We start from the raw sequence: 24,705 nt of genomic DNA on the forward strand, positions 1-24,705 counted from the left end.
ACATAACTTACAATGATTAAAAATAGCGTAGCGTTACACGGACAGAATTTTGACTTACACCCTTACAACATTCGCTAACATACCCTTATTATTAGGATTTAAAATTAAAATATAAATATATATATATATATATATATATATATATATATATATATATATATATATATATATATATATATATATATATATATATATACTACGTTGATGAATGAAGAAAAAGATGTGTTTTACGTTCAGAATGCGCGAGCTTTTATAGGCATTTTTGTCCAGGGTATCTCCGCGAGTTGCGGCATTCTAACCCTTCAAACTTCGCAAGTCGCGGAGTTTGCTTTTACAGCTCACTCCAATTTGGATCTTTACTTGCCGACGTTTTATTATATAAATATAATATATATATAATTTATATAATTAATTATATATTATATTATATTTATATACATAATTAATTTGTATTTTTTAGTCCGTTGCGTCGAGCGTTGAGAGTTGACTCTGGTCCCGGTTCCGGATTTTCGAACGTCCTTGCGTACAATTTAATATCTTGTACTTTGCGTTTTGAATCTTGTACTCTTGTAATTTCGAGACGTTTCTTATCAATAATTGGAACCTCTTTGATTGTATTTTGTACTTTTGAGCTTTTTGGTCGTTTGCGTCTTCAATTCGTCGAATCTATCTTTTGTCTTCACCTTTTATTATTTAACCGAATATCACTTGTAAATAGGACAATTGCAACTAAAAGCTTGTCTTTCTTGAGGAATAATGCTATGAAATATATGTTCGTTTTTAGCATTATCATCGGGTCAAAGTGCAAGAATGATGGTCATAACCATGGTTCAGGGTCCTCAAGATACAACAACAATATATTTCGCAAGTCAAGTGATAACATCGATCAAGGAAAGGGACGTTTTTCAAATCAAAACTTCGCGATCATGCGCGAGCTGACTAAAACTACCAAGGAAATCTTGGAGACCGAACCAATTTGTTTGACGTTTTCGACCCCGCCAAAAATGTCAGATTATGCCAGGAGGGATAAGTCTAAATTCTGCTAGTTTAACGATGACTACGGTCACGAGATCAACAGATGTCAAGCGTTCATAGAAAAGGTGATCGAATACCTCAGGAATGGGGAACTTAACCACCTGAAGCCTACAAACAAGCAAGGGTCCTCGTCGCAAAAGAATGCATAAGAGAAAGCCCTTCCCAATCAGAAGAACAGCAATGAAAAAGGTGTCGATAAAACAATAAACATGGTGCATGATTGGCATACTGGCCAGAGGCGTAAGGCGGAACAACTGGAGGAATGTGAGGCCGAGCCCATATCCTTTCCCCCTATGCAGACACTTAACCTCTCGCATGCGCCTATCATCATCAAAGGTCGCATTACAGATTGCGGATACAATGTCAAACAATTAAACGTTGATACTGGGAGCAGCGTTGACGTTATGTATGAGCACTGCTTTAAGCAGCTCCTTGATACGATTAAATCCAAATTACGTACCCCAACAATCGTGCTATCCGGGTTCTCAGGAGAATCAGCATTTCCATTGGGATGCATCAAACTTGAATTGAAGCTAGTAGATGATAACGACGCAACTCGCTCCAGAGCGGTTCCAATTGAATTTTGTGTGGTACGCTCTTATCTATGCTACAACGCGTTACTTAGAAGAATCACCTTGCAGAAGTTTGGTGTGATCCCGTCAACAGTTCATGGTATGGTTAAGTTTCCTACTAAGCAATGAATAGCGACTATCGTGTCTGGATCCGGGAGAGCGCTATGCGCGTCTGTCACTCCATCTGAACCACTTTCCACGATTGATGAACAAAAGAGAAGCTGTTCCATTCTAGTAAACCCTACACACCCTGACAAGCGAATTCATATTGGGAGCAACTTGTCTGATGAGATTAAAGTCAAGTTACGCGATATATTAATAGCCAATATGGATGTTTTCGCATGGTGTGAAGAGGACATGAAAGGAGTTCCGCGCGGAATCGCTGGACACAAGCTTAACGCTAATCCAAGCTTAACTCATGTGCGCCAGAAGAAGAGGCCAATGGCCGCAGATATAAGCGAGTGGTTGAGGAACGGGGTGAATAAGTTGGTCCATGCAAACATACTAAGGGAAGTTCAGTAGCAGACTATGGTTACAAACCCTGTATTGGTGAAAAAAGCAGATGGCCATGGCGTATGTGTGTTGACTTCAAAGATATCAACAAGACGTGCCCATAAGATAATTACCCGTTGTCTAAAATCGATTGGAAAGTGGAGTTGCTTTCTAGTTTCAGATTCAAGTGCTTCTTGGACGCATATAAGGGCTACCACTAGATTCAGATGGCGGTAACTGACGAGGACAAAACCGCATTCCACACCGATCGGTGTATTTACCGTTATACCAAGATGCCCTTTGGATTAAAAAATGCGGCTGCGACATACCAAAGGGTAGTGGATGCGGCATTCAAAGACCAAATTGGTAGAAACCTCAAGGATTATGTGGATGACTTGGTCATTAAAAGTAACATTGAGGCATAATTGTTAACTGATATTCTAGAGACATTTGAATCTTAAAGAAAGATCAACATGAAGCTTAACCCAGCAAAGTGTAGCTTTGGGGAAGAAGAAGGTAAGTTCTTGGGTCACATAGTAACGCCAAGAGGAATCAGGGAAAACCCTAAGAAAATCAAAGCAGTGGAACGAATGCAATCCCCAAAATCGCGGAAAGAGGTTCAAAGTTTAATCGGCAAGTTAGATGCGCTCACACGATTCTTGTCTAAAAGCAGCGGAGCGATCGCTACCATTCTTTCAACTCCGAAAAAATTCGCTGAAGAAGTCGGACTTTAGATGGACATAAGGTGCTGAGAAAGCCTTTCTAGAAATGAAGGCGCTCTTAAAAGAGTTGTCAACCTTTACAGCACCAGTGGCGGGAGAGACGTTGATGTTGTACCTTGCGACTTCGAAGGAGGCTATAAGTTCCGTTCTAGTCGCAGATAGGGCGCAGGTATGTCTCATGCTCTTATTTGCTTACATTATTTTACTACATGATATGATGTACGCATGCACGCTTCCCAATGGTATAATGCAGGTACAAATGTCTGTGTATTTTGTTAGCAAGACACTCAGTGGAAGCGAGGTTAATTACCCACCTATAGAAAAGCTGGTATACGCGTTAGTGAATACGGCTCGCCGGTTGTGCAGGTATTTTCAGGCGCATCCTATTGTGGTATCAACCGATTAGCCAATAAGACATGTACAAGTTGTGACACGCGCATCTTACTTATTTGTGTACGCAATTTTATAAGTCACATTGTAAACGCGCATAAATTAATTGCGGATTGTTGATGAGTTATGCATAAAAGTAAAACAAGTATTGTACATGCATGAGGTTTTGGGTCGATTGGCTAGATGGGCTACAGAGTTTGGGGATTATAAAATAAACTACTCTCAGCGTACTGCGATAAAAGGCCAAATACTGGCAGACTACTTGACTGAAACTACAATTGAAGTGGAAGCACTTAGTGAAAGCACGGTGTCAGATCCTGTCTTAAATCAACCATGGGAGTTGTATATCGATGGTGCTTACGGCCCGAATGGCGCTGGGGCCGGTAGTCGTAACAAGTCCCTTTGCTGCTAAATGACTTCAGATCATAAGCTAACCCTTTCGAGATCAATTACAATAATAAGAAATCTGCAATTATACTAGAATACTAGAAAACACCACAAATAAGTAAAGACAACCAATAATGTTCCATTCTAAGCTTGTAAAATATCAACCTCTTAACATGAAATTTCTTCATTTAAGTTTTTAATCTCCAAAGATTTAACTTTTAGTTTTTCATTTAGAGCTTCAATATCAACTTCAAGATTTTTTCAACCTTTCAACATGAAATTTCTTCATTTAAGTTTTTAATCTCCAAAGATTTAACTTTTAGTTTTTCATTTAGAGCCTCAATATCAACTTCAAGATTTTTTTTCTAAGCTTGTAAAATATCAACCTTTCAACATGAAATTTCTTCATTTAAGTTTTTAATCTTCAAAGATTTAACTTTTAGTTTTTCATTTAGAGCCTTAATATCAACTTCAAGATTTTTTTTTCCGATTGCTGCCTCTATTTAGGTCAATTCTTAGATGGTCAAACATTACAGTTTTTTCATCATCAATATAAGTTTAAAATTTTTCTACCGTATACATCATTTTGTTTTTTCACCGAGGTAACTGCATATTGATATTTGCATCCCTCATGACAGCTAAAAATGTACTACCACTTTCTTCATCATTAACTTCCTTTTTCACTGATACACCCACCCTAGTCTACCCTTACTGGTATGTATAAGGTGAGAGTCTTACAAGCACGTTAAGATTAGAAATCGAATTATGTGTTTTAATTTGAATCTGATATGCAATATTGTGTATATATATATGTCTATTTTTTCTTGAAGAGATAAAGGTTTGTTCCTTTTTTGAGTTTTGGGGATAAAGAGGATGAAATGAAGGCGAGAGACTAGTCGGAGAAGAAAAGGAATAAAATGACGAAAATGCCCTCACATGCATGGCACATGCTTGGAGTTAACAGATTAATTTTACATATGTGACGATATTGGGCTATCCGTGAAGAAAGTGCATACTTCTGGACTAAAAAAAGTAAAAAAAATTAAGTTTGTACTATTTGTGTATTTTTGAACAAACCACAAGGTGTAATATTGTCAAATCAAAATCAAGTCAAAAAACCCACTTCATAATCCTGTGTTTTTTGTAAATAAATCGATTGAGTTTACCTTTTTACACACTACTTAAAACCTACTCCCTGAATCCATATTAATATTTCAGTAATACTTTTTGAGATGTTTCACATTAATTTCCATAAATAAGTAAAAATAATGTGGTAAAGTTTTTTATACTCTTACTTTACGCGTGCAAAACAAAAAAGTAAGTAAAAATGTAAGTGGTAAAACTGTAAAATGAACAAAAAAATGTCTCTTAAACTGAATATTTTTTTTTTTATCTTAGAACTATTAAATTGAGACGGAGAACTAATTTCTTTTAGCACATTGGCTAACCACATAATTTTGTCTTTTAATAACCTTATCCAAAAAATTTAAGCTTTTTATCTACTTAATCTCATTTTAAACCAGTGTCTTTCTTTGTACTAACCATCTATCTATCTATCTATCTATATAAAAAAGAGTTAGAATTAGCTTACTTGTCACTAATACCGTGTTTCAAGCATCTAATGACATTTGTTATTTACACATGTTAAATCACTGATTAAGTTTTAATAAATTGATTAAAAAAAATCGATACACACCATCCTTAATCACGAACCTAATCTCTTTCATTATACCGAGTAACAGTTATCTCTAACCCCAAATCAAACCCTAAAATAACGATGCCAGCGAAACAAGCGTATCAGTTCTAATCGATGATCATCTTCACCCCGTTTTTATCTTCATAATTTCAAGTAAGCGATGATTTTATTTCATTTTCAAACAATGAAAACCTTTCTAATTAGGTATGTCGGACTTGATTTATCTTTAAGGCATCATAGGATCGATTATATTTCATTTGCCATTATTTTTATTTTCATATTTCAGTTATGTGAGATGAAATCGAAATCGATATTGATGTAATATTATATGTCTTCTTCTATTCTTCTATTTGATCTATGTAGGTTAGATTTGGTGAATTTTATGATCAGATATAACTTGATATAGTGGGTGATAATTAGGGATTTAGGACTTTCCTATTCTTTTTTTACTATTTTGTAATATTTTGTAATCAATTGGTTTTATTATAGTTGTATTGTCTGTGGACTACGATTAGTATATATATTTAATTGATGTGCAACCATGTTTTGTAAAGTTTAAAAAAAAAAATACAAAGTCTTTATTTGAAAATTTTGAACTCATCTCATACACATATGTATGTGTGTGTTAGTGCGTATGTATAGTTATTTTTATATTCGACACTATTTCTTGCAGGCACCTGTGACTAATGGATGATGTGTTTGCAATGGGTCTTTAAAAATTTGATGCCATTATTGTTTCGGAAAATTTATCAAGTAATTTGAAGAAGCTTGTGGAGTTGGTATGTATTTGTTCACCACACTTTTATAATGGCTTCATGTTAGTAGTCTTTGGTTACATTTGATTTTTGTATTGGTGCGGTGTTTTGATTGTGACATGTTTTAGTGTTACAGTTGCTCAAGACTCGGACTTATTTACTCAGTTTTAACAAAGTTCAGTTGTCACAAGTTATGTCAAGGCAATTGTTTTTTATCACATAGTTGTGACCTTAATTGGATCAACTATACAATAGCCGATTTAAATGCAGTTACTTAGAAGTGTATATTGAAATGACATTAAGTTGTTAAGTGAGGTTTCCCTATGAATTGTTACGCTTCAATATTATAGTTAGGTTACCAACTTGGTTATATATGTAGAGGCATAGTATAATCATTTTTGTTATACCAATAGAAACTAATGATTCAATTCTGTCTAATTGGATAGTCACGAGTGAGAAGTTTAGACTGATTTCATATAGTCTAATGGGATAATCACAAGTACGTAGTATAGATTTATAGATATGGGTATTGCTACATTGAGATTGTTGTGAATGGTATGAAACTGACCACATATTACTGCATGTGGCCGGTTAATGTTTATTGTTTCATAGTTAATCGCACGAAGTTCACCTTAAATCACAACTCCAAACTTAATCTTTATATGATAAGGAAGCATTGAAAACTCAATTTGGAAGACATTGCAATAATAGAAGTATGTTCACAATTTCTAACAAAACTGTACATTGTACATGCCAATACTACTAATGGGAGAACTGTAACCCATTGAAGAGTATCATGCCAACAATCAATACTAAGTTATACTAACAATTTAAAAACAAATCCGTGCAAATAGTTAAAAATTGTGAAACTCCTTATAGACTATAAAATCTACATGTATCTATATCTATATATTATTGATTTGAAATAGTTTTGAGCCGCCGTGCAACGCACGGGCTCAAACCTAGTATATTATCAAAGTGACCAACAACTCTAAGGGTATGTTTGGACGAGAGGTTTTAGCTTCTATTAAAAAGCTCATATTCGATAGGAAAAAAAGTTTCTTTTGGTTAGAAGAGCTTAGAACTTTTGGATAGAGAGAAAAAAACCTAAAAACTAAAAGCTACTAGAAATAGCGTTTGAGAAAAAGCTCCTAACTTTTTGTCATTTTACTCTATTTTAACAGTTCCTCTGCCAAAACACATGAATACATATAAAAACTAACATCTACCAGCTAAAAGCTACAAACTATCAACTCTCAGCTACATGTTATAAACTATTAACTAGTTTTGTCAAACATACCCTAATAATACCTACCAGTTCCAACGCCTTACCAAATCAAAGATAAGATAAAAACAAGAACAAACTGAATCAAGATGTCGAAACCTCACTGTCAAATTAAAAACTCCACCATTTGCTTTAAGCAATCTATCTATATCTATATTCTATATATCATATTAAAGGAATATTAAAGGAAGAGCAAAACTGGATCGTTTTGCCCTCTTTCCCCCTTCCATACGAAAACAGCACCAACATCCCCAACTTTCACTTCCACCCCCTCTTTCAGGGTCCAATTTGCAAAATTGTAATTTTTCCAGGAATATAAACTGTAAATTCAATTTTTTATTAAAAAAAGCAAAAAAAAAAACCCACCAAAAACTTCAACAACTCTTATCTTCCTATTCGCCGGAGTTATTTTCCACCGTCATTACCATTAAACTCGAAATAATTTTACGAACAAAACGTAACTAGGTACGTTCGTAACGGACACCCTTTAAAACGCTAAATACACTGACATCTAAAACGGGGCTTAATAGATGGGCCATCTTTTCTTCTGTAAATACATAACGTTACATTAAATATGAGTACCGAACCCGAAAGGCCCACGCATCGCGCGGGCCGATTTGGATCTCGTTCACTTCAATTTTAATGTGCGATTCTATTTTATGTTTTCATAATTCTATTGTATTTTTGCTTAAATAATATTTATTATATTATTATGTTGACCAGTTAACAATCATCAAGTGATCAAAAATAAGACAAGAAATAAAAGATAAAAAGAAGGGGGATGATTCTCACACACACTTTTTTGATCCTCACACACCTATTTTAACCTTTTACTCTTCTAATAATACTCAATTAGTGTGTGAGGATCAAAAAAGTGTGTGTGAGAATCATCCCCCTAAAAAGAAACTGCAAAATATCTATGAGAATCTTTAGAATAAACTAGTTGTGGAGCCCTTGTTTTGCGTCGGGGGCTCCGTTTTGAATGCGAGTTAAAAAAAGTCTTGATCTATTTTGTAAAAAAAAAAAATTCGACATCTAACATTGAAGAGTTGTTCCTTTTGTGAAAGTTGTTTTTTTTTTAGATTTCATGTTTTTATTTTTATTTTTATTTTTTTTAAAGTTAGTTGATCTATTTTGTAAAAAAGAATGTTTTTCGACATCTTTTGGTAGCATTGAAGGGTTGTTACTTTTATGAAAGTTGTCTTTTTTATCGTTGAGGAAAAAAAAAGGTAGTTGATTTTTTTGTAAAAAAGAATTTTTTTCGACATCTTTTGGTAACATTGAAGGGTTGGTTCTTTTACGAAAGTTGCTTCTTTTATCGTTGGAGACAAAAAAAGAAGAAGGTGAAATGAAGAAAATACCTCTGGTTACTATTGATTACTATTGATGAATAGTGCTACGGGGTTGTCTTTTAGATAGTATAGTAATTTTATTCAATAATATTAAAGAAAATATGAAGATTATGATAATACTACAGACACAGTTACCGACAATTAACATCTTATAATTACTCCAAATCTAGGAGGCTGATGTTAAAAATAATTATGAAGAAAGTCCTGTTAAAAATTATTATGAAGAATATAGTATTAACTAGTTTTGTCAAACATATCCTAATAATACCTACCAGTTCCAACGCCTTACCAAATCAAAGATAAGATAAAAACAAGAACAAACTGAATCAAGATGTCGAAACCTCACTGTCAAATTAAAAACTCCACCATTTGCTTTAAGCAATCTATCTATATGTATATTCTATATATCATATTAAAGGAATATTAAAGGAAGAGCAAAACTGGATCGTTTTGCCCTCTTTCCCCCTTCCATACGAAAACAGCACCAACATCCCCAACTTTCACTTCCACCCCCTCTTTCAGGGTCCAATTTGCAAAATTGTAATTTTTCCAGGAATATAAACTGTAAATTCAATTTTTTATTAAAAAAAGCAAAAAAAAACCCACCAAAAACTTCAACAACTCTTATCTTCCTATTCGCCGGAGTTATTTTCCACCGTCATTACCATTAAACTCGAAATAATTTTACGAACAAAACGTAACTAGGTACGTTCGTAACGGACACCCTTTAAAAACGCTAAATACACTGACATCTAAAAACGCTTAATAGATTTCATGTTTTTATTTTTATTTTTATTTTTTTTAAAGTTAGTTGATCTATTTTGTAAAAAAGAATGTTTTTCGACATCTTTTGGTAGCATTGAAGGGTTGTTACTTTTATGAAAGTTGTGTTTTTTATCGTTGAGGAAAAAAAAAGGTAGTTGATTTTTTTGTAAAAAAGAATTTTTTTCGACATCTTTTGGTAACATTGAAGGGTTGGTTCTTTTACGAAAGTTGCTTCTTTTATCGTTGGAGACAAAAAAAGAAGAAGGTGAAATGAAGAAAATACCTCTGGTTACTATTGATTACTATTGATGAATAGTGTTATGGGGATGTCTTTTAGATAGTATAGTAATTTTATTCAATAATATTAAAGAAAATATGAAGATTATGATAATACTACAGACACAGTTACCGACAATTAACATCTTATAATTACTCCAAATCTAGGAGGCTGATGTTAAAAATAATTATGAAGAAAGTCCTGTTAAAAATTATTATGAAGAATATAGTATTAATGATAAAGAAAATAATAATGAAATTTCTATTCAAAAAGATAATGTAGATACTCAAAATTGTGAGAATGATTAATTTAACTATGAAAAATATGATATTAATAATTGAAGTTATTGAAGCTAGGGGTGTATATGGAGCGGTTGGGGGTAGTTGGGGCGGTTATGGGTAGTTGGGGTTGAAAAGTGCTCCTATAATAACAGATGACAATGATCACCCGATTCGACATATATCTATCTGATCCACTCGCTTCATAGCGTATATGAATGATAAAAATGGATGAATAGTGAATATGAATATGGAGTGGATGATTAGCGGATCAGATATCAATGAAAAATATATATCCACGAATATATACATTATCCTCTGAAATACATATACAAATATAGATATATAGATATATACTTACTTGTCCATATAAATATATCATATACTATTAAAGTGTCATTGAGCATATATAGATTATGGAATATATGATAATGTGATTGAATTGAAGCCATGTCTCTCGAGAGAAAATGAACTGCTAAATATCTCGACTAAAGCATTAATAGCACTAGGTTGAGTGCACCTTTGGTACATGAGCAGAAAGTTCTTTGATAGTGACTTCTTACAAAGCTTGTTGTAGAGGAAATGACTAACCCAATAGCAGATTCCGTAGTTGCCACCATTAGAACCAATGAAACAAATGATTGACTCACTTTGGCTTCTCAATTGCACCCAAGAGCTGTAGTTAGTTGTTATTTCCATTTGGTGACTTTTTATCGTTGTCGATATCGGCAAGACCAGATGTTGCATTATAGTACAGTTCGTGAATACGTTGTATAAATCACTTAATTTATATGTACCGAATATATATTTTGATAATTTTTTTCTTTAGGATTTAAAACAAAATGAATGCATGCATCTTCCACGAAAAGCAAAATTTAATTCCAACCATATAGTGAATTTGCAATCGACTATATATATTAAAATAAAAACATAAGTATATAAATTGTACAATCTATTAGAATAAAAACATAAGTATGTGACCGTCACAAGGTATCATAGTGGTTGGTGTCCTGACCAGGGACGGAGCTTTATTAGGGCAGGAAGGGGCCTTCGCCCCTCCAAAATTTTTAATAAGTAGTAGGGATTTGTAGCCCTTTAAGTTACGGACGTTTGGGCTTTTGAATCAACTAAATCGGAGTCCGTATGAAGAACATATGGCAAAAATGGTGAAAGCTCGCAGATTTTGTTTCATCAACAATTTCACTTCATTCTTTCATATCTCATGGGCATTATTAACTTGAAATCAATCTAAAACTAAAGTTTAAGAAGTTAACTTAGATAAATTACAATTAGGATCAATATTGTCACCTAAAATATGTATAAAATATGCAATTTTTTCCTCCAAACATTTCGTTTTTCTTGCTTAAAACATATCAAATATCATAAAAATTTTGGGCCTCCCAACCATTAAGTTCAAGCTTCGCCACTGGTCCTGACATCATTGCAAGATGTCTTAGGTTCGAATCTTGAGGTAGCCTTGGAAGGCTTGAAAACAGCCAATGAGTAATCTTGATGGATTACGTATAGTAGAGTATGAGATTGGATTACTCACTCTCTCGAGTAACCCGCACATTGAAAACCTTAGAACTTTATTATACATTTACATTTGACAAAATCTATATTTATTAGTAATAGTAACAAATAATGTTCTACTGACAGTAAAAACTACATGTTCTTATGGTTGAATTTTTTATTTATTATGTAATGCCATATTTCATTTTTAATACAATAATATATTGTTTTATATTAACATTTTCTAAAATATCTAATTGATATCCATTGACCCGCTCAATTCATTGGATATGAATAAATGAAATCAAATAAAATGAATATGTATAAACAAAAATTAAATGAATGGGAATGTATATATGACGTCACCAGATCCATATCCAATCCATTAACATCCATCTATACCCATAATAAAAATATTGGCTCAATCAAAAAAATTTGTCATTCGATTCGGTTGATAACGGATTAGTTAATTTGGTTAATTCGGTTAACTTCTACATATTAAGCGGTTAATTCAATTAATCATTTAAAAAAAAAAATGATTGTGTATCTAATACATTACACATTACAATATAAATATAAAACTTAGATGCTATAATTCTCTTCTAAATATACAACAAACAATCTTTAACTATGATCCACCTAGATAAGGAACTCAAATCCAAGACAAATTATCTCAACTCTCCTCATCAACAATGCAAAAATCTTAAAAGCTGAATTTTATTACATAGATTTCACATATGTGATGAATTTTTATTAGATAGATTTCATATATGTGATCAGTATATTATCTTACATTTCACTTATAATTAATAAGAAAAGTAGATCTTCTACATTTACTACTAAAGTCAAATAAAAATTTATTGTTTTATATTGTTCCTGTAAAAAAAATAGACGTTTAGTTTATCAGATTAATTGATGTTCAATGGATGTAAATATATATTTTCATCAGCCGAGCAATCTTATTCAATAGGGGTTTTCCATCTTAAAAGCCTTCCTTCTTGCTTGCGAGAAGGCTTTCTTGCGTTCTTGCTTAGCTTATTTCAAAGGGAGGTTGTGAGATAACGATACTAGTGCTTGAGTAAGCAGTGCTCCCTTAATGTTGGCAATTAACGCAACAGAATAATCATTCAAATTCAAATTCAAATAGGTTGCTTTTAGAATAGGTTGTTCTCGAAGAAGCTCCAAACCATTAAAAAGAGTCTTATTTGTTTACAAGGAATTTCTAAAGACTCGCCCGAGGCATTAGAAATCCGAGGACCAGCCCTAGGCGTTGCCTATCATCATCTTCGACATAAACATCATCCACACATTTGAAGTTGTATGTTTCTTATTTATATTATATGACATACACTCTCCAAATATTGCAAAAAATAAAAATAAAAAATCTTATAGCAAGCTAGAAAAACAAAAGAGCCAAATGTTAGAACCATGATTTTGATATCACCTTCTAGAGGGTAAAGTTAAAAGGTTGCTCCATAAACACTTCCACAAAAATTTAGAAATGACATCATTTCAAGTCGATACACAAATCATATCAGATCATGAAACTCGACTCGACGTAATCATGTTGGCTAAGAGAATGAAGACTCCACCGTAGCATGGAGATCAAGGTTTGAAACTCTCTTACCAACCATCCATTAAAGGCCACGCAAGTTTCCCCTACGTAGTTCAAGTTTTGGTAGTGATAGGCTCGATGTAGCTCATTTAAGAAGGTAAAGTACAACAAAAGCAAGTTTAACACAAGTGTTAGAAGCGTCAACATTATCCTTCCACCATCAACTACTACCATGATAACAACCACCATCATTCATCCTAGTCTACTCAAAGATAACCATTACGATTTACACCTCTTGCAACACTAGCTCAATTAGACCTAGTTTAGTCACTATTTTAACCTCAAAATACTAAATTAAGGTTTCAACTATAGATCATCATGCTCCATGATATACCCTACATAGCATCCCCTTAAATCTAACTTTTCCATAAGATAGAGTAATGGAAACTTGCCATAGTTCCACAAAATATCAACCAATTGTGTCTTTTCATGATTACTAGACATTAAGTTACATCGAAGAAGCATGTATCTTACAAAGTATGCACTTTAAAAGCATAAACTTTAAATCATTTTACTCGCCTAACCAATAGTTTCATGAGGTCGATTAACAAAATCCACAAAGGCACACTAACTTAAAAAAAAATTATTATATGGGTGACCATGGCACAACTCTACACCTCCGTGAGGCATAGCTAGCCATTCATGAGCAATCTTACCTACAAACTTATTAAGGTGTTGACTATCATAACCATTAGGTATTTAGATTTACGAGAACAACTCTGCAAAGTTTTCTAACCTTGACTATGGAACCCCTTCAATGATTTTAGTTGGGAGGATATATATGTTTGGTTTTGAATAGAACAAGAGAAAGAAGAAAAACATAACGGTAAGAGAAACTATGATGCTCATAATGAGCATTGAAAAGTTCTAAGCTATATGAGTTTCTGATTTGACAAAAAAGGCAAACAAATGTAATTTATCTTCGGCCGTTTAAGTAGCTGACCCTCCTAATTTTAGAAGTGGACCCTAAACCATCAGTTTGAGCCCTTTTTTGTGTGCCTTTTGGACAAGGGGCAGGTTTATCTTCTTCATTGTCTGTGTCTATTGATGTACAGCCTGACCTGGTTTGCACACCTATTCTTCTAGGGAGGTATACGTTAAAGTAATAGCTCACTATGGTATTACGTGACTTCAATGGAAAATATTCCAATGCAAGTTTTATAAAATTATTACCTTCTTTAATTGGATTTGCTTTCACCATTCGGGCAAACTTCTGCTGCTCTGATTGCTTCCATAAGTTTGCAACAACTTCACCCATCTCGTCAAACTTCCAAATCTTGAAGGCGGGTCCCAGATCTTTCTTAAGGTGTGCTGTTTTCTCGCTGATGTGGCGCTTGACACAGAAAATAGATCCTGGGTTGTAGCAATCACAACGGTGAGATCTCCCTCTTCCAATTACATCCATTTCAGTTTCCGGGGTGGTACATTTGTCGGACCAAACTACAGTACCCAACCATTTTGAAGAGTCTGATTTACCGAAAATTTTGTTGGAGTATTTCCTTTTATGTGGGCCAGTCCACTCTGGCACATTAGTTTGAAACCGTGGTCCGATAGGAATTGCCAACTGCTTATTCTCATCGACCATGTAACTAAACCAGTCGTTTGCAGCTGACTTTTGGTGTTTCGGACTCTTAAGCTGTTTTGATTTCTTCATGCTTGAAAGTTCAAGAATTTGTCATGCATCACAATATATAACTTATTTAGTAATCCTGTTGTAAATAATACTGATTTGCAACGTAACATACTGACAAAAACAGGGCATTGCTAACACTAAACAATTTAAATTACTATAGATGTGCATATTTAGATACAAAAAATATACTCCGTATTACTTTTCTACAATGTTAAATATGTTTGCAATTAGGTCGCCCTTTCTGATATTTTGTTGGTAAGTTGCTATTAGAAAATTTGAATAATTACAAACATTATATGTTGATCCAAAATGACATAGATTATTTTGACTGTAATTTGAATAATTTCCAAAATAACACAGATAATTTTCAGATACATGTTGATCCTCCAAATTAATGCATTGTAGTTGTAATGAAATACGTGAAAGATTATATGCAGAGATACTAAAAACATATCAAGTGTGTGCTTACAATTTGGAGGTTTAGTTGCAGTTTTAGATGAGTCTGCACACGTAGACCATAACTCCTGCAAAAAGACAGAAAAATCTGTCAACCAGCAAACATCTATATGAGCATATTCAGATATTCTTAAAGGGACTATTAAAAGTAAGGCAATTAAGCAACAATCTTATTAAAGACTATATATAAAGAGTATATGGCACCAATATTATACTACCGAGGGTCCAAAAGTGCAATAACTGTTAACAAAAAGAGTTACGGAGTATATCAATATAAGTAATAGATCCAGTTAATTTGGAACCTATCGATCTCACAACTGTATAAAATATGCTCGAAGATCTTATTCTATAATGTTATACCTTTGCAGATGATAAATCGAGATGTAAAAAACACAAGACTCTTACGTGGTAATATATAATCTCCAGTTATGAAGAATGGTTTAGTCCACGAGTGCAAACCATAGATTTTTCTTTATTATTTTCGTGCATAAAATTACAATGAGGCTTGGAGTCTATTTATAGTGAAACGTAATAAAACTAAACCCTTTTAGTTTTCTAATTAGTTTCCAAATTAAACACAAAATCTTTCCAAAAAATCAAAATCTTACTCTACAAGTAAACTTGTACACCAAGTAAACTTAACTTCCAAGTTACCTGGATTTCTATTCTGTTTTGTTTCAATGCTACACAAATCCCAACAATAACATAAGCGTATCGAGCTATCATTTGACCACCGGTCTGAAAATAAGTTATTACGCTCTTCTTCAAATGAGTTTACCCATGTCACAAGTGTTCATATTTATCAAATACTCCGTAATTGACAAAAGTTGATTTGGATACCGGGTGTGAGCTCGATACGGCTCAAACTCCACTAGATAGCTCGACGAGCTTCTAAGATGATGTTCGATTTTGGCTCAAATATATTTTTTAGGATAGATCAAGGGGAGCTCGAGTTGCCCTATAATAAGTCGACTCATTTGCAGCCCTATTTGGATTATTTAAATCTACACCAAAAATCTAATAAATACAAAGGGACGACAATATGCTACAAAGCTGATATTTGACCTAATTTATTACAGTACTTTACTGTATATACTACAAATAACAGTCAAATTATATTCAAATTCAATTGACTTACATGTGCTTTTAAATCAAAGGTCAATTATTCCCAACATTTATAAATACAACAACACATTATTATATTAATGCACGATTAAGCTATTAACTAAGTTTTCAATATCTGAAAATGTCGATAAGCTCATTAGATAACGATTACGAGTTGATTAACTTCCTCAGCTTATTAAAGCTCATACATTCAAGTTGATACATTCAAGTTGATAAACTCGTAAGCCATAAAACGCGGATTTATGCAACAAAATGAAGAAGCAAACAAATTAACTAATCAGATACAATAATTAGCGCCGATTAATTAGCATGTGATAGTATTAAAAAAAGGAATAATGAAATTAATAGTAAAAATAACAGATCTAAATTACCTTTTTATAACATTTCGTTGATAAATCTCGATCTAAATTCTTCTCCGCCGCTAACAAATTAATGTTAAAGTCTGCGATTAGACTTCAAGGTTTAATAGGGGAGTTTAATTTATGTCATTGAAATATACTTATAAATGCTATGTACAGTAATTTTCAAATTTAATAATAAAAGGAAGAGATGTTGATGAAGCAGATGAAAACATTTGCCAGATTGTAGTGACGGAAGAAATTTACAATTTTTTTTTTTGGCTTTTATCTTTTTTTTTTTTTGAAAATTAAAGATTTTGGGGATAAAAGGATCTAGAACCCTAAACTTTGATTACTAGAGAGTACACAAATTATTTTTGTTAGGTACAACATTACAACTGTAAAGTACGATATTGTGTAGATAACAAAAAAGGGCTCACACACTCTTTTACCCTATTATTAGGGAGGAGTTCAAGTAAATTGGTGTGTGATGATCAAAAAACAGTATGTGAGAATCATCCCCGTAACAAAAATAGTAGGTTATGTACATATCATCACCCCTAAAGATATGAGTGTGTTTGGCATAAAAATTTTCAGTTTTAAGGAATTTACGAGAGTTTAAATTTAATTTTTTCATAAGTTATAGATTCTAGCCTTTTTTAATTAACATAATTTTAATAATTTATAAAATAAATAAATTTAGAAAAAGAAGTTAGTTAAACTAACTTATAAAATAAACTTTTAGCATATAAATGAAAAATCACATGTCTAACATATATTTTATGATCTTTTCTAAGGGTGTTTTGGATTAGTGATTTAAAATTTGGTTATGCATTTTATATAATTAAAATTAGATAATTAGATGTATCAAAATGTGATTTGCTTTAATGGTGTTTAGATTTGATTATGGTGTTTGATATCAGTTATCACAATAATAAAATAATCAGTATTTTGAATGTTTGGTAAACTCAGATTATTTGATAATTTAACAAGTAAAATTACTAAAAAGGACATTCATTTTTTTTTTTAAAGAACCATCTATATATTTAAAAGAACTCATCATACTCCACCTGCCCCAAATTAATAGTCGTATTTTGACTTTTAAAGTCTTTATGATGCATATGTGACCCCGAGCTTCAAATTTCTGACTGATAAATTTGGGATAATCTTAAATACAAATCAGTTCTTGTTTAATTCTCAAGTATACACTACTATAAAGGGTTATTTCATGAGCATATTAGCTTGTAACACTTTTGAATCCCTATGAAGATGTTTAGAGGAGTCGGCTCTGAAATCAGATTCCTAGTCATCAAATGTCCTAAGTTCAGCTTACAACATTCGGGTCAGCATATGGGCTTCATATTCCATGTGAGCAGCTTTGGCGTCCACCAGAATGACAAACTTAGTTTTTGGATCCTTTCAGTTTGGGTGCACCTTTGGTATATATACACACACATTCGGGACAAACTTGTCCATATATACTTGTCCATGTGTGTGTGTGTGTGTGTGAATATATACGTGTCCATATAAATATATATCATATACTATTAAAGTGTTAATGAGCATATATAGATTATGGAATATACGATAATATGATTGAAAAATTAACGATGGACTGCTAAAGATCTTGACTAAAGCATTGATAGCACCAGTGTAACGTCCTCCCAATAGGGTCTGGAAGAAACGTTACTAATATCAAATAAACCAACATATTATAATACGAGAACAATACTAAATGAGAAAATTTAACTTTATTGAGTACGCAGCGGAAAATGAAATGTCGTTACAATAATGGAAATAACAATAAAGTAATTGTTCATATGCAGAAGTAATAAATGCGATATCTCTTGATCCTAAGTCCAAGTAGCATCACATAAGTCGTAGATAAGAAAGCTTGAATCAAACAGCACCTGAGACAAAACATGCTAAAGTGTCAACCAAAAAGGTTGAGTGAAGTTTATAGGTTTAACAAAAGTAGTTATCGTTGTTTTTAGACCACAATATTTAGTTGTAAAGTTGATCTCCCGCAGGATCAAAAAGTAGATCTCGCAGATCCAAAAGTTGTAGTGACCCGAACTTTTCCATGTTTATATATATATTAAATGAAATTGTTATTTACATGATTAAGTGTTTCCATCATGTTAAGCAATCAAACTTGTTAAGACTTGATTAATTGAAATAGGTTTCATATAGACAATTGATCACCCAAGTTGACCGGTGATTCACGAACGTTAAAACTTGTAAAAACTATACGATGACATATATATGGTTATATATATAATTAACATGATTTTATTATAAGTATGTATCTCATTAGGTATTTTAACAATGAGTTATATACATAAAAATGAGACTATTAATTTAAGAAACTCGAAAACGATATATATAACGATTATCGTTATAACAACGTCTTACTAGGTACATATGAATCATATTAAGATATTGATACACTTGGTTAATTATGTTAAATGATAAGTAAATATATTATTAAGTGTATTAACAATGAAATACATATGTAAAAATAAGACTACTAACTTAATGATTTCGAAACGAGACATATATGTAACGATTATCATTGTAACGACATTTAACTGTATATATATCATACTAAGATATATTATATATCATAATATCATGATAATAAAACAATTTAATATCTCATTTGTTATAATAAACAATGGGTTAACAACATTCAACAAGATCGTTAACCTAAAGGTTTCAAAACAACATTTACATGTAACGACTAACGATGACTTAACGACTCAGTTAAAATGTATATACATGTAGTGTTTTAATATGTAGTCATACACTTTTGAAAGACTTCAAGACACTTATCAAAATACTTCTACTTAACAAAAATGCTTACAATTACATCCTCGTTCAGTTTCATCAACAATTCTACTCGTATGCACCCGTATTCGTACTCGTACAATACACAGCTTTTAGATGTATGTACTATTAGTATATACACTCCAACGATCAGCTCTTAGCAGCCCATGTGATTTACCTAACACATGTGGGAACCATCATTTGGCAACTAGCATGAAATATCTCATAAAATTACAAAAATATGAGTAATCATTCATGACTTATTTACATGAAAACAAAATTACATATCCTTTATATCTAATCCATACACCAACGAACAAAAATACCTACAAACACTTTCATTCTTCAATTTTCTTCATCTAATTGATCTCTCTCAAGTTCTATCTTCAAGTTCTAAGTGTTCTTCATAAATTCTACAAGTTCTAGTTTCATAAAATCAAGAATACTTTCAAGTTTGCTAGCTCACTTCCAATCTTGTAAGGTGATCATCCAACCTCAAGAAATCTTTGTTTCTTATAGTAGGTTATCATTCTAATACAAGGTAATAATCATATTCAAACTTTGGTTCAATTTCTATAACTATAACAATCTTATTTCAAGTGATGATCTTACTTGAACTTGTTTTCGTATCATGATTCTGCTTCAAGAACTTCGAGCCATCCAAGGATCCGTTGAAGCTAGATCCATTTTTCTATTTTCCAGTAGGTTTATCCAAGGAACATAAGGTAGTAATGATGTTCATAACATCATTCGATTCATACATAAAAAGCTATCATATGCGAAGTGGTAAACTAGTAATCACTAGAACATAGTTTAGTTAATTCTAAACTTGTTCGCAAATAAAGTTAATCCTTCTAACTACACTTTTAAAATCAACTATACACATGATCTATATCTATATGATATGCTAACTTAATGATTTAAAATCCGGAAACACGATAAACACCATAAAACCGGATTTACGCCGTCGTAGTTACAACCGGGGGCTGTTTGGTTTGGATAATTAAAAACTATGAAAAACTTTGATTTAAAATCTATACTTCTGGGAAAATGATTTTTCTTATGAACATGAAACCATATCCAAAAATCATGGTTAAACTCAAAGTGAAAGTATGTTTTTCAAAACAGTCATCAAGATGTCGTTCTTTCGACGGAAATGACTACCTCTTTCAAAAACGACTTGTAACTTGTATTTCCGACTATAAACCTATACCTTTTTTGTTTAGTTTCATAAATTCAAGTTCAATACGAAACCGTGGCCGCTTAAATCACTCAAAACGGATTAGAAACGAAGAAATGGCGAGCAAAACAAAATTGGTGAAACTACTCATTTTAGCTACGTGAAAATTGGTAACAAATCTATTCCAACCATAACTTAATCAACTTGTATTGTATATTATGTAATCTTGAGATACCATAGACACGTATACAATATTTTGACCTATCATGTCGACACATCTATATATATTTCGGAACAACCATAGACACTCTATATGTGAATGTTGGAGTTAGCTATACAGGGTTGAGGTTGATTCCAAAATATATATAGTTTGAGTTGTGATCAATACTGAGATATGTATACACTGGGTCGTGGATTGATTCAAGATAATATATATCGATTTATTTTTGTACATCTAACTGTGGACAACTAGTTGTAGGTTACTAACGAGGACAGCTGACTTAATAAACTTAAAACATCAAAATGTATTAAAAGTGTTGTAAATATATTTTGAACATACTTTGATATATATGTACATATTTGTTATAGGTTCGTGAATCGACCAGTGGCCAAGTCTTACTTCCCGACGAAGTAAAAAATCTGTGAAAGTGAGTTATAGTCCCACTTTTAAGATCTAATATTTTTGGGATGAGAATACATGCAGGTTTTATAAATGATTTACAAAATAGACACAAGTACGTGAAACTACATTCTATGGTTAAATTATCGAAATCGAATATGTCTATTTTTATTAAGTCTGTTAATCTAAGAATTAGGGAACAGACACCCTAATTGACGCGAATCCTAAAGATAGATCTATTGGGCCTAACAAACCCCATCCAAAGTACCGGATGCTTTAGTACTTCAAAATTTATATCATATCCGAAGGGTGTCCCGGAATGATGGGGATATTCTTATATATGCATCTTGTTAATGTCGGTTACCAGGTGTTCACCATATGAATGATTTTTATCTCTATGTATGGGATGTATATTGAAATATGAAATCTTGTGGTCTATTGTTACGATTTGATATATATAGGTTAAACCTATAACTCACCAACATTTTTGTTGACGTTTAAAGCATGTTTATTCTCAGGTGAATACTAAGAGCTTCCGCTGTTGCATACTAAAATAAGGACAAGATTTGGAGTCCATGTTTGTATGATATTATGTAAAAACTGCATTCAAGAAACATATTTCGATGTAATATATTTCTATTGTAAACCATTATGTAATGGTCGTGTGTAAACAGTATATTTTAGATTATCATTATTTGATAATCTACATAATGCTTTTGAAACCTTTATTGATAAAATAAAGGTTATGGTTGTTTTAAAAATGAATGCAGTCTTTGAAAAACGTCTCATATAGAGGTCAAAACCTCGCAACGAAATCAATTAATATGGAACGTTTATAATCAATATGAACGGGACATTTCAAAATTCATATCTTAGCCTAATTGATAATTCATATCTTAGCGCATCTGTTACTGTAGACTTGCCTGACATATGCCGTAAATTCCTCCGTAGTCTACGAAATCTTTAGTACTATATATATATAGATATTCTATGTAGTTAGAATATCATCCAATATTCGAAAATCATTTCATATCGAAAAATTCTTTACTCTATCGTACGAGATGGAACTCGCAACTAGTTCAAATCCCTCAGATTCCAACAGCTATTCTGATATGAATTTCCACTCAAACTCTGAAAGCAGTGTCACCAGAATGAATCAACCAATCATCCATCACCAATTCATCTGATGGGTTCGTAGATGGAGACGCGAAGAAGGCGATCCTTTCCATCCACCACATTCCCCTCTTGGCGAAGAACCTGAAGCATTTACCGGCGAATCCATTCGAAACACCATTTCCACACTCATTTCCAGAGTATCTCGCCACGATTATATTATTTCTAAAATTCTAAAACTTATTCATCCGCTCGTTCCGACCGACAATCATCCTGGAGTAATGGAAGAAGTCAATGAGATTCGCGCTCGAGTATAAAATTTGGAGAATATGGTGCAAAAATTATCAGCTTCAACAACACCACTGGCACCAACAGTACCACCAACATCGGCACCAATACCATCAACAATCCATGCCTCAACATCCCATTCTGTACCTCGATTATAATCATCATACTACGTATCGTTCTACATCAATTATCTTCGTTCGACATGGCAATTATGTAACATGAAACTATATCCAAAAATTATGGTTAAACTCAAAGTGGAAGTATGTTTTCTAAAATGGTCATCTAGACGTCGTTCTTTCGACTGAAATGACTACCTTTACAAAAACGACTTGTAACTTATTTTTCCGACTATAAACCTATACTTTTTCTGTTTAGATTCATAAAATAGAGTTCAATATGAAACCATAGTGAAAGGACCCGTCCTAATCCATCCGGACAAAGTCCACATCGATTATAAACGATTCACAACAGTTGATTACATCGCGAGGTACTTGACCTCTATATGATACATTTTACAAACATTGCATTCGTTTTTGAAAAGACTATCTTTCATTATATCAAAAGTTGACGGCAGGCATACCATTTCATAATATATCTAACTATAATTGACTTAACAATAATCTTGATGAATTCAACGACTCGAATGCAACGTCTTTTGAAATATGTCATGATTGACTCCAAATAATATCTTTAAAATGAGCAATTGCACAGCGGAAGATTTCTGTCGTACCTGAGAATAAACATGCTTTAAAGTGTCAACCAAAAGGTTGGTGAGTTCATTAGTTTAACATAAATAATCATTTCATAATTTTAATAGACCACAAGATTTCATATTTCCATTTCTCATAAACATACGTCCCATACATAGAGACAAAAATCATTCATATGGATTGAACACCTGGTAACCGACATTCACAATATACATATAAGAATATCCCCATCATTCCGGGATCCTCCTTCGAACATGATATAAATTTCGAAGTACTAAAGCATCCGGTACTTTGGATGGGGCTTGTTGGGCCCGATAGATCTATCTTTAGAGTTCGCATCAATTAGGGTGTCTGTTCCCTAATTCTTAGATTACCAGACTTAATAAAAAGGGGCATATTCGATTTCGATCATTCAACCATATAATGTAGTTTCAATTACTTGTGTCTATTTCGTAAAACAGTTATAAAAACAGCGCATGTATTCTCAGTCCCAAAAATATATATTGCGAAAGCATTTAAAAAGGGAATAATGAAACTCACAGTAATGTATTTTGTAGTAAAAATACATATGACGATATTGAACAATGCAGGGTTGGCCTCGGATTCACGAACCTATATCATTTATATATATTAACACATATAATGAACATGTAATAATCATCAAACCACTTTATTAAATCTAGTAATATATTTATAATTTTAAAGTTATATATATTTACTTTGTATATTAATATTTGTACATATAGTTATATTAATACATACATATATATATATATATATATATATATATATATATATATATATATCTGTGTGTGTGTGTGTGTATATATATATATGTATATATAGAGCATTATATTGTAAATCAAAAATTTGTTATATAATAATAATAATAATAATAATAATAATAATAATAATAATAATAATAATAATAATAATAATAATAATAATAATAATGTTAATAGTGATAATAAGAATGATAATACTTAAAATGATAAATTTAATAAAAATACTTTTGTTAATAATAATAATTTGAAAAAATGATAATTCTTATGATAATACTAATAATAAAATTAATAATAATAATACTTTCTAATGCTAGTGATATTAATAATAATAATAATAATAATAATAATAATAATAATAATAATAATAATAATAATAATAATAATAATAATAATAATAATAATAATAATAATAATAATAATAATAATAATAATAATAAAAATAACTACCTCAAAGAATAAGTTCCAAAATAAGTGCCCTTGCCCGTGCTCGAACCTA

At 32.1% G+C, this 24,705-nt stretch overlaps 1 protein-coding gene across 2 annotated transcripts in view; it reads right to left on the bottom strand.

The window, feature by feature from the left end:
- LOC139872178 (AT-rich interactive domain-containing protein 1-like) overlaps window positions 1–16,876 on the bottom strand; it is a 150,159-nt gene extending 133,283 nt beyond the window's left edge. For both annotated transcript variants that reach the window (XR_011766914.1, XM_071860012.1), the window contains exons 1-2: window positions 16,719–16,876; window positions 15,236–15,290 (exon numbers count right to left, since the gene is read on the bottom strand). The gene's annotated coding sequence lies outside the window, so the exon portion shown is untranslated. The remainder of the gene's footprint in view (window positions 1–15,235; window positions 15,291–16,718) is intronic.
- Between the last annotated feature and the right edge of the window lie 7,829 nt (window positions 16,877–24,705).

The sequence above is a fragment of the Rutidosis leptorrhynchoides genome, chromosome 10, assembly GCF_046630445.1.
Source record: "Rutidosis leptorrhynchoides isolate AG116_Rl617_1_P2 chromosome 10, CSIRO_AGI_Rlap_v1, whole genome shotgun sequence".
NCBI classification, from domain to species: Eukaryota; Viridiplantae; Streptophyta; class Magnoliopsida; order Asterales; family Asteraceae; genus Rutidosis; species Rutidosis leptorrhynchoides.